Source organism: Harpia harpyja, chromosome 1 (genome assembly GCF_026419915.1).
Source record: "Harpia harpyja isolate bHarHar1 chromosome 1, bHarHar1 primary haplotype, whole genome shotgun sequence".
In the NCBI taxonomy this organism is placed as follows: Eukaryota; Metazoa; Chordata; class Aves; order Accipitriformes; family Accipitridae; genus Harpia; species Harpia harpyja.
Genome location: NC_068940.1, coordinates 91440828 through 91449464, shown reverse-complemented (window position 1 = coordinate 91449464; position 8637 = coordinate 91440828). Strand labels below are relative to the sequence as shown.

Below are 8637 nucleotides of genomic sequence, written 5' to 3'. Positions count from 1 at the left end.
CACTTAGAATAAAAACATGAAAATATGTAGTATTTCCAACACTGACTAGAACCAGTGTCATATTACTATTAACCTTTCCTTTTTCTTCCAGGCTCCATAGGTTCTCAGCTCCACAGTTTGGAAAATGCGATCTTAAGTCCCTGTTGAAGTAAAGACGGTCATCCAGGTAGGACTACCTTATGATTACTCTTTTTTTGCCCACCATTTTCTGATACTGGACTAGGCTGTTGCTTGTTTTCTATGGTCCCGAACATCGTGTGGATTAGTATGAAAGAACAAGAATAATTTAATATCATGCTTAGTATTAATAAATAAAGCTGTGAAACACCTTTGTACCAATATGTGGTCTAAGTAGTCTTAATTGAGTGTTGCTGTATTGTCTTGTAAAGATAGCCTCTTTTTTGAGTCAAGACTGAATAAATTTTCTTATGTTATTTCATTATATATGATGGTATAAGTTTTGAAAAAATAGGAAACTGTATTGCTAATACAGCCAACAGTTGATGATGACTGACTGCAAAACACATTGCACTATAAATTGTGTAACAAGTTTAACTGTAGAGTAAAACTTCTTCAGAGCTACTAATTATGTCTCAGAACTTGGAAATGTACACATCCATTTATATAAAGAGCATAGAAAAATCTTTATTGCATTCATAATGTATTGTTTGGTGGACTGAGCTTGGCTTTAGTAAATGAAGCTGTTCCAGAAGGAACAATGTAGTTTCAGATACGAAATGCAGAGCTGCTGTTTCACAGACAATATGCCATGAATGCTATCTAAAGAAACGGACTTGACATTGCTAATTATAAATAAAAGAGAGTGGAATATAGTTATTTCACACATTACATGTGGCCAAATCAGAAGCTTCAACTGGCAGATGGAGAGGGGTTTTTTGTGTTTTTAGAAACACCTTGCAAGTTCAGCTGATAGAAAGCCTTGCTTTTTTTATCACAGTCCAGAAGAGTTGCAAAAAGAGAACTGATCTAAAGAAACAGTCTTAAATGTCTTCTCAGAGGTTTGACAGATACAGTAATGAAGGTTTTCAATGGCTTAACAGATACTGTGATAGAGGTTTTCAATGAATAGCGGTTCACGAGCAGTTAATTATCTCATTGTAATCTGGGTCACTTGGGAAGCTGTGAACACAGTTAACTTTGTGTTAGGATTGCATTGTAAGTGAAGTGTGTGTTTCTAAGAGGGAACGCTGAAGCTGCATCATCTTGAGACTAGCAGTGGTGGAGAAGTGACCAAAACCAACTTCTGAACGAGCAGCTTGCTCCCTTGTTAAGGTGAATAGAGGCTAAAGTCTAATAATGGTATGAAATCTACTCTGCATGTCATATCTAAAAATCCTGGCTCCTCCCCTAATGCTGTCCCTCCTAGCAGCCCAGGGCACAGTTACTGCTGCTCCCACCAGGACAAACAGCAGCCCTTCGTTAGCTGCCTTGCCTGGGGCACACCCTATCCTGGCTTCGCTGCTGCTCTCTTGCCATCTGTAGATCCTAGAGACCCTGAAAGGAGCCTTTTGCTGTCTAATCTCCAAGGTTAACTGATTCAGTAAGTCTATGTTACCTCCAGTACGTACATAGCTAACTTGTAACTTCAGTCCTGCCAACTTAAGTTCTAGCATTTAATTTCCTATGGGGAAAGGAACATCCAGGCAGTACCACAGAGGTGTTGTAGGTTCCTTATTTAAAGATTGGTTACTTCTCCAAAGATCCAAATCTGTTACTTTAATAACATCAAAATGAGATGTGCTAGAAATTTTGTCCTGGTGTTAAGAAGACACTGGAAGTACTATGGCCCAGCAAGTCTAACTGCTCTGATCGAGCTGCAGTGCGTGGCTCCCTGCTTCGAAAGCTTGTTGTGTGTTTGAAATATGATACAGACAGTGACTTGGACCACCTTCCAGCTGCCATGAACAGTCTGAGCAAGGGTATCGAAATGGCAAACAAACCTCAGGGGATAAAACTGTGAATGGCATGCTTTGAGGTAAGTGCTGAGTGGTGCCTTTGGTCCCTCATCTGAGTGCTGTGAGAGTCATGTGCCTGGGCCCTGAGACCTGGAACAGGTCGGCGAGACACCCTGGGTGCTTCTTAGGGAAGACTATCCAGCTTCAAGAAGCCTTAATGGTTAAAACGGAGAGCAAAAATAATGTGCAGCAGCTGAGTACTGAGGCTCTTAAGAGAGAAGTCAGTCATCCAGCAAACACATTTTTGGAAGGAGTGTAGAAAAGATGGATGTTGTCCTTTGTTTAGAACCATGGCTGCAGCTAGCATATGTGGATGGTTGAATAGTGTCGTAGTTTCCCTCTGTTCGTTTCTGCTGGAAGATAACTACTTATAGTGGATAGTGGGTATGCTAGCACCCAGACCAAAGGAGAAATTGTGACTGGAAATAGCAGATTTTGGGACTGCAACAGTGAAGGAAAATGTCTTCCTGGGCAATTAGATCTGGAAAGTTCTGCTGTGAGTGCCACGAAGGGAAGGATTCATAAGGTAGTTACTGGGGGAAGCAGGACTCAAAGGAATAGTTTGACAATTGGAAAAAATTTGAAAACTTTATTGTGCCAGCCATAAAAGGCTTTTGTTTCCTAGAAGCTATGACAACCATTTTCTAACACTGTGTACTCTATTCAATATTAATTATTTTAACTCCTGATTTCATTATAAATATGCATTTATTACTTAATAAATTCATTCTCCTTAGGGCTTTTTACTGAATTTGTTCACAGTGATAAATGAAGACTGTTACATACCTTCATTTCAAAAGGAAAAAAGGTTGGGGTGGGAATAGAAGGGTGTTAGAAACCAATACAGAAATTTGGCTAAAAGGAAGAATCTGTAGCTGACATGGCTGTGGAGGAAGAGTTTAAATATTTTATGTACAGAAGAATGTTATCGCAGAGTTGTAAAACATTTTTTTTCCCTAGATTTCTGATTTTAGAAGTAATGTAAAGACATTAATATGACAAATATTTGCATTTTGTAAAGAAAAGCCCCCACATTCCGCACAGCACTGGAGTCTTAGGTGATACCTGTTAGGAAAGGTTTGCAATCTCAATAACCTTTTCTCAGAGTAGGACCTGGCTGATCTGCTAATTATATTTAATAAGTCATAGAATAGAATACCAAGGAAACTTCAGAAACCTTGCAAAATACTACTTTTCTTTTCATATTTGGAGAAGAAATAGTAGGGGGTGACCCAAATAATTACCGGTTGGTTATTGTCACCTTAACTGACTGAAAAAAAGTAATAACTGACATCTGTAACATGAAGACAAGTAGTCTCAACCCAGAAACTCTTTACCAGTGATTTACTTCTGGCTCAGCAAACCAAAGGTGGTATTGGAATTTTTTTTTTTTTTTTTTATTGTTCGGAATTAAAACATCCTGTAGGAAGATAGGTTTTGGTTAAATACTCTTTTTCCTGCTTTATGAATAGAGGCAGACAGAAGCTGTAACACAATGTTTAATTCTGTAACTTTGTTGTGTAGGTGGACAAGTGTAATCAATGATGACAGTTGAGTAAATGCTACTTCATTAATCTTGGATTTACATTTTACTCCTCAGACTTCCAGCTTTATCACACTATTTAACGAGTTCCAGCTAGTGGTTTTGACTTCCTATGGGTGATAGCAATTAAATTTGAAAGAAAACAGGAGGCATTCTGGTTGCTTTATTCAAGGGCTGAACTCACCATTTCACATGCTGCTAGCTTGCATCAGGGAATTAAATGTCCCACCTTATTATATCAGTTATTCTGTCTTCTCTAATGCTTTCATCTAGCTTGGATATAGCATTAATATTTAAAATGTATGTATCAATTCAATAGACACATGCATTACTTACCAAAACACTGCAGCTTATTAAAATAAACCTGCTGTTATCACAGCTAAAAGTCTCTGGAATGACATGTAGTGCCAGCAGGTGCATTGTACATTTTCACAAGCTGGTCAGTTGAGATGGTGGTGGTACTTCAGGAAGAAAAAACACCTTGATTATACAAATGGAGTATCTCCAGATTCCTGAAAAGAAAACATGGCATGCACGGTAATGTGGTCTAAGACTAACAGACTACAGGAACAGGAAAGGATTCATTGAAAGTAATCGGACCTTCTGTGGCTGTTCAGCGTGCTTGTATTAACAGTTTCCAGTATTTATTAACAGTTTCCAGTATGTCAGGGCAGCTACATGTATTAATTGAGATTTCTTATATTTGCCCACATTGTGAAGATGTAAATAACAAATTAAGTTATTCACAGTTGTCCAAAAGAAGGTCTCATCTTGTATTGTGGTACTTATGATTAAGTATTTGTTTAGCTGCTAGTTTGCAGCTCATAAGGTCCCTCAGCACTGGGATAAAAATAAGAGTGTGTCCTTCTTCAGTGCCTGCACAGGACGTGGACGGGGCTGCTGTGGTCTGTCTGCAGGATTCCAGCACGCTTCTGTTGCTTCTGGCTCCCAATGTACAAGGACAATGTCCTCACTACAGAAGCCAGATGTTTTCATCCCTTTCCTTCTCACTCACTGGCTGGTCAAATTCAAATGCTGATTTCCCTTCTATTTAGGTGTGCATTTGAGAGGACAGTAAGCAAAGGGCTAAACTTTCGTGCCCTCCAATTAGTGCTGGCCTTACGTCTTTTGTGCTAGCCATCATACATGAATTAAAAGCATACCGTTACCCTCTTCCTCTTTCAAGCAGGGCTTGGTTTTGATTCTGCCTTAACAAATGTTAATGTGTCACTGCTGTTGCTGCCATATATCTTTGCCTGGGTAATGGAAATTGTGTCCTCTTCCTCTGTATCTCTTTTGCTGCCTTTCGAAAGAAACAGGTTTCTCTGTAGTACTTGGAATGCTTTTTAGAGACCTTACATGTAATAATATATTGTTCTGAATTAGTAAGTGATAGGACCTTTTCTTCTCCAAAACTCATTCTTGAGTAGTATGCCGAGATGTTTTCTCCCCACTTGAATGCTTGACTAGAGAGATAAGTTTTGATAATGGGTGTATGCGATAGGCACACATAGACTGCTTCCCCAATGGAGAGGTAAAAATATACCACAGCCTGACTGAAAGCCTCGTGTCTGGTTACCTCGTGCCAAATGTTGTGATGTTTTTTACTGTGTTATGTTTTCTTTGCTGGATATAGACTGTAATAGGAAAGGTAATCCGAAATCTAGTGTTTACATTGTTGCAGAGCCACTTACAAATTTAGAAACTAGAAGTTACAAACACATGGGAAACTACACACTTCCTCTTATTTGTAATTAGATTTTTTTTTTTTTCTGGAGGTTGGATGTTTTTATGCATAAACTCTTTCTCGTATGCACTTTTACTATGCATAAAAATTATCTCAATAGTGTATGTACTCAAGTACAAGACAGCCCTCACTGCAAGGAGACTGAATGTGTTTTTGTGTGCACACATCTACAGCTGTTAAGAGAAACATTTGACCCTGAGTTTTAGATAATTGTTGCAGCAAACCGCTCTCACTAATGAGTCTTCCCCACCTCCTTTGACAGTGAAACTTTTTTAGGCCAGGGGAAAAAAGCGAAAAGAATGATTAGGTGAAGAAAGGAAAATGTCAGGTGCTTGCCATTCTTTTAGTAGAATCAGCATGTTTCGGGAAAAATTCTTGCTGAACTTCTGATGGAAGGGAATAGAGTAGTAGTACTGTACCCCTGGAAAAAATGAAGCTAAAAGAAAAGCTCATCTAATCTACTGGATCCTACAGGAATCCTGTAACTAAAAGAGGGATAGTAAAAACTTTAAATAAAAGCCTCTTTTCTAAGGAGTCAAGGGATGAGCTATTCTGGTCTCCAAGTAATAAACTGGTTTCAGCCCTAGCAGATGAATTAATGTCACAGTACCGCTGTCTAGGTCAGTGGTTCCCAGTCAGTAAGTTGCGTTGTCATGGGGCATAGTGTTTGTTCTACTTCTCTTTGTTAGACAATACTGAAGAGAGAATAGTATGATCAGGCTGGCTTGGACTTCTTGTAATATTTCCTGACTTGATGTGTCTCCATGTAGCTCAAGCAGGCTGTGTTCTGGCCGTCCAGATGAGGCAGATTTCTCTCTGTTGCTGGTGTCTTATCAGAGGGTCGCTGATTTGACATTTTGTCATGGGAGTCTTTGGCTTATGATTTAGCGTGTGATTGTACCAGCTGCCAGAATGTCCTGTGTAGTTCTATGAACTTGGAATTAAATATAAATTAAGAAAGGGAAAAAAAAAAAAGCTAATAAAAGCTGCAAGTTTGTGTGACTTTATCAGCCTGAGACTTGGCATAAACAACTACATCTGAGATCCAGAATTTGTATACAGGAATCACCCCAGTCATATTTCCAAGACAGTATTTCAAAATTATTGTTTCAAAATAATGTACTAAAAAACCCCTGTGCTACTTGGGACACAGGATTCCTTTGCTGTTATTGCAGTGGCACAGCAAAATCATTCAGGCTGCCTGGAAACCAGCCAGGGATGAGTGTAGGAGAATAATCAGAATATCTGACAGGGAATTCTGTAAATTGTCTGTGGGTGCAGCTTGGATGAAACAGAAGACAGAAAGCAAGTGCATTTTGAGTTAGGTGCAATTCTTACTGTCTGCATGTTTTCTGAGTGCTCTAAGTTAGTTTTGTATAGACAGCTTTTCCTTTTGTATGCTTTGCAGTGCTTTACAGTGTTTCTGAAGAGTTCAGTTTGCCTTTTTTAATGCTTATCTTAAGGTAAAATCCTTTTGTGAGACAAAGTCTTTCTAACTTTATTCCAGGTTAAGATAAGTTTGTGCAAAAGTGAATTACACTTCAAGCAATTTGTGTGTTTACAGTTTTGTAATATTTAGAGGAATGAAAACCCGTTCAAGTAGATTTCATCCTACGATTTAGCTACTTTTGTGTCAGACTGCTGAATGTCAACATTTATGTCAGAATGCATATATATTATATTGTTGTAGTTTTGTAATTTGATGTCTAATCCTATAGCAAAATAATCAAAACAGTTTGTAAACAGTTAAGATAACTGAAATTTATCTTTTTAGTATCCAATATACCTTTTTCTGTATGTGATGGGGAGAAATGCAGCTAAAGTTGAGATGAGTAATCCCACTTCCTTGTACTAGAGAGATCACTTGGTGGGTTACGAGGAGGCTGTTACATAGTCCAAGGAGCAGAAATCCATTTGTTACTTCCAGAAGAAAAATGATCAAAGGCTGGAGGTGGAGCTGCAACAAGGATTTGAAAGTGGTCATATGAGCTTTGCATCTGTTGCTAAGGCCCAACTTGCTGAGATTAGTAGGGTAGGTCAAGCAAAATATGTCCTCTTATGCTCAGCAGGGCTGGTGGGAAGTCCTTGGTAGTATCTTCTTTCAGCATACTTTTTTTAAACTTGTCTGAATTATGCAGTCATGTCTGGAATATACTATAAATCAGATCTGCAGGCTCTCAGAGTGAATAAAAGTGTATGCTATTTTGATGACAAGTTTAAAAAAGCATTGGTATTCTAATATAAGCAGATGAACTAAAATGGTAGGAAAATGTTGTGGTGTGATATAAACTAACTGAAAATGGATTGTAATACTCCTTTGCAGCTACCATGCTCTGTGCATCGCTAAGAGAATAAAGCTAAGAAAATACAGTTGGAGATTAATTTACATAAACTTTACTGCTCGGACACAAGTTTTATTCTTGTTCTGCAAAACTTTTCTATGTGTTTAACCACAATGGTTTTGCAAGGGATAAGGAGAGGGGAAATCAACTGAAAAAAAGGAAATACCTTTGAATTCTAAATTTAAAGTGAAATTGTGTGCTAATTAAGGAAAAATTATATACTGTAGGTCTGCTGATGAGAATGTAAGAGCTGTTACCCTTTATTCAGAAGTGACCAAGAGAGGATGTATAGGAAAAGAGACTAAAAAATGGCTGTAAAGAAGCCTTTGTTTTGGTGTAGCAGTCTAGCTGATGACAAAGATTGATATCAAAACTTTTGTCTCTGACAGACTTCGTCTGGACCATTTGTTTGATAGCAGCCAAAGAACCTGTTCTCAAAATGTGTTTTAAGTTCTTATTTGAATAATTGGGTTTCAGCTATTACAACTTAACCAGGTATTGTATAGAAAAAAATATTTCCTATAGTTTGCTCTTTTATGCTGCCAGGTAATTCGCTTCTGTGTTATGAGAAGTAGTAAATGGTCGAGTTTGATTTGCCTTTGATGTACAATTCCTGATGACCACTCACACTTTCCCCTGTTCTACGAATCTCTCAGTTGTTGCATTTCAGTATGAGCCTTTAGAAGGCAACAATAAGATGCATGGTGTGATCAGGGACTTTGCAAATAAGCAGGTGGAGTCTTATCAGCCAAACATATTTTGCAGTTTGTCTTCAATTTCAGATACCTTGCAATAATAAAACTGAGATATGAAGATCCCCCCAAGCCAGGCCTGTACCTGTTAGTGTAAAACAGTCTCCTAGCCTGAAAGACTTGTAGGGGCAGGTAATAGTCTTTATTAAACCAACCTGTATACTTCGTTACCTGTATCTTTAGATGTCAAGCAACTTGAAAGTCTGGTGTGCCTGAAAGGCCACCTGCTTTTTCAAACTATAAAGCTTAGTTTATTAGAATATGTTATTTCTGTGGA

The 8637-nt window shown here is 38.3% G+C and overlaps 1 protein-coding gene across 8 annotated transcripts in view; it reads left to right on the top strand.

The window, feature by feature from the left end:
• The window catches only part of MPP7 (MAGUK p55 scaffold protein 7), a 158197-nt gene that overhangs the window by 5449 nt on the left and 144111 nt on the right, over positions 1-8637 (top strand). For 7 of the 8 annotated variants that reach the window (XM_052804997.1, XM_052804988.1, XM_052804979.1 and 4 more), the window contains one exon: positions 92-166. The gene's annotated coding sequence lies outside the window, so the exon portion shown is untranslated. Of the gene's footprint in view, positions 1-91; positions 167-7997; positions 8104-8637 lie in introns of all 8 variants that reach the window. The other variant, XM_052804955.1, reaches the window with a different exon arrangement.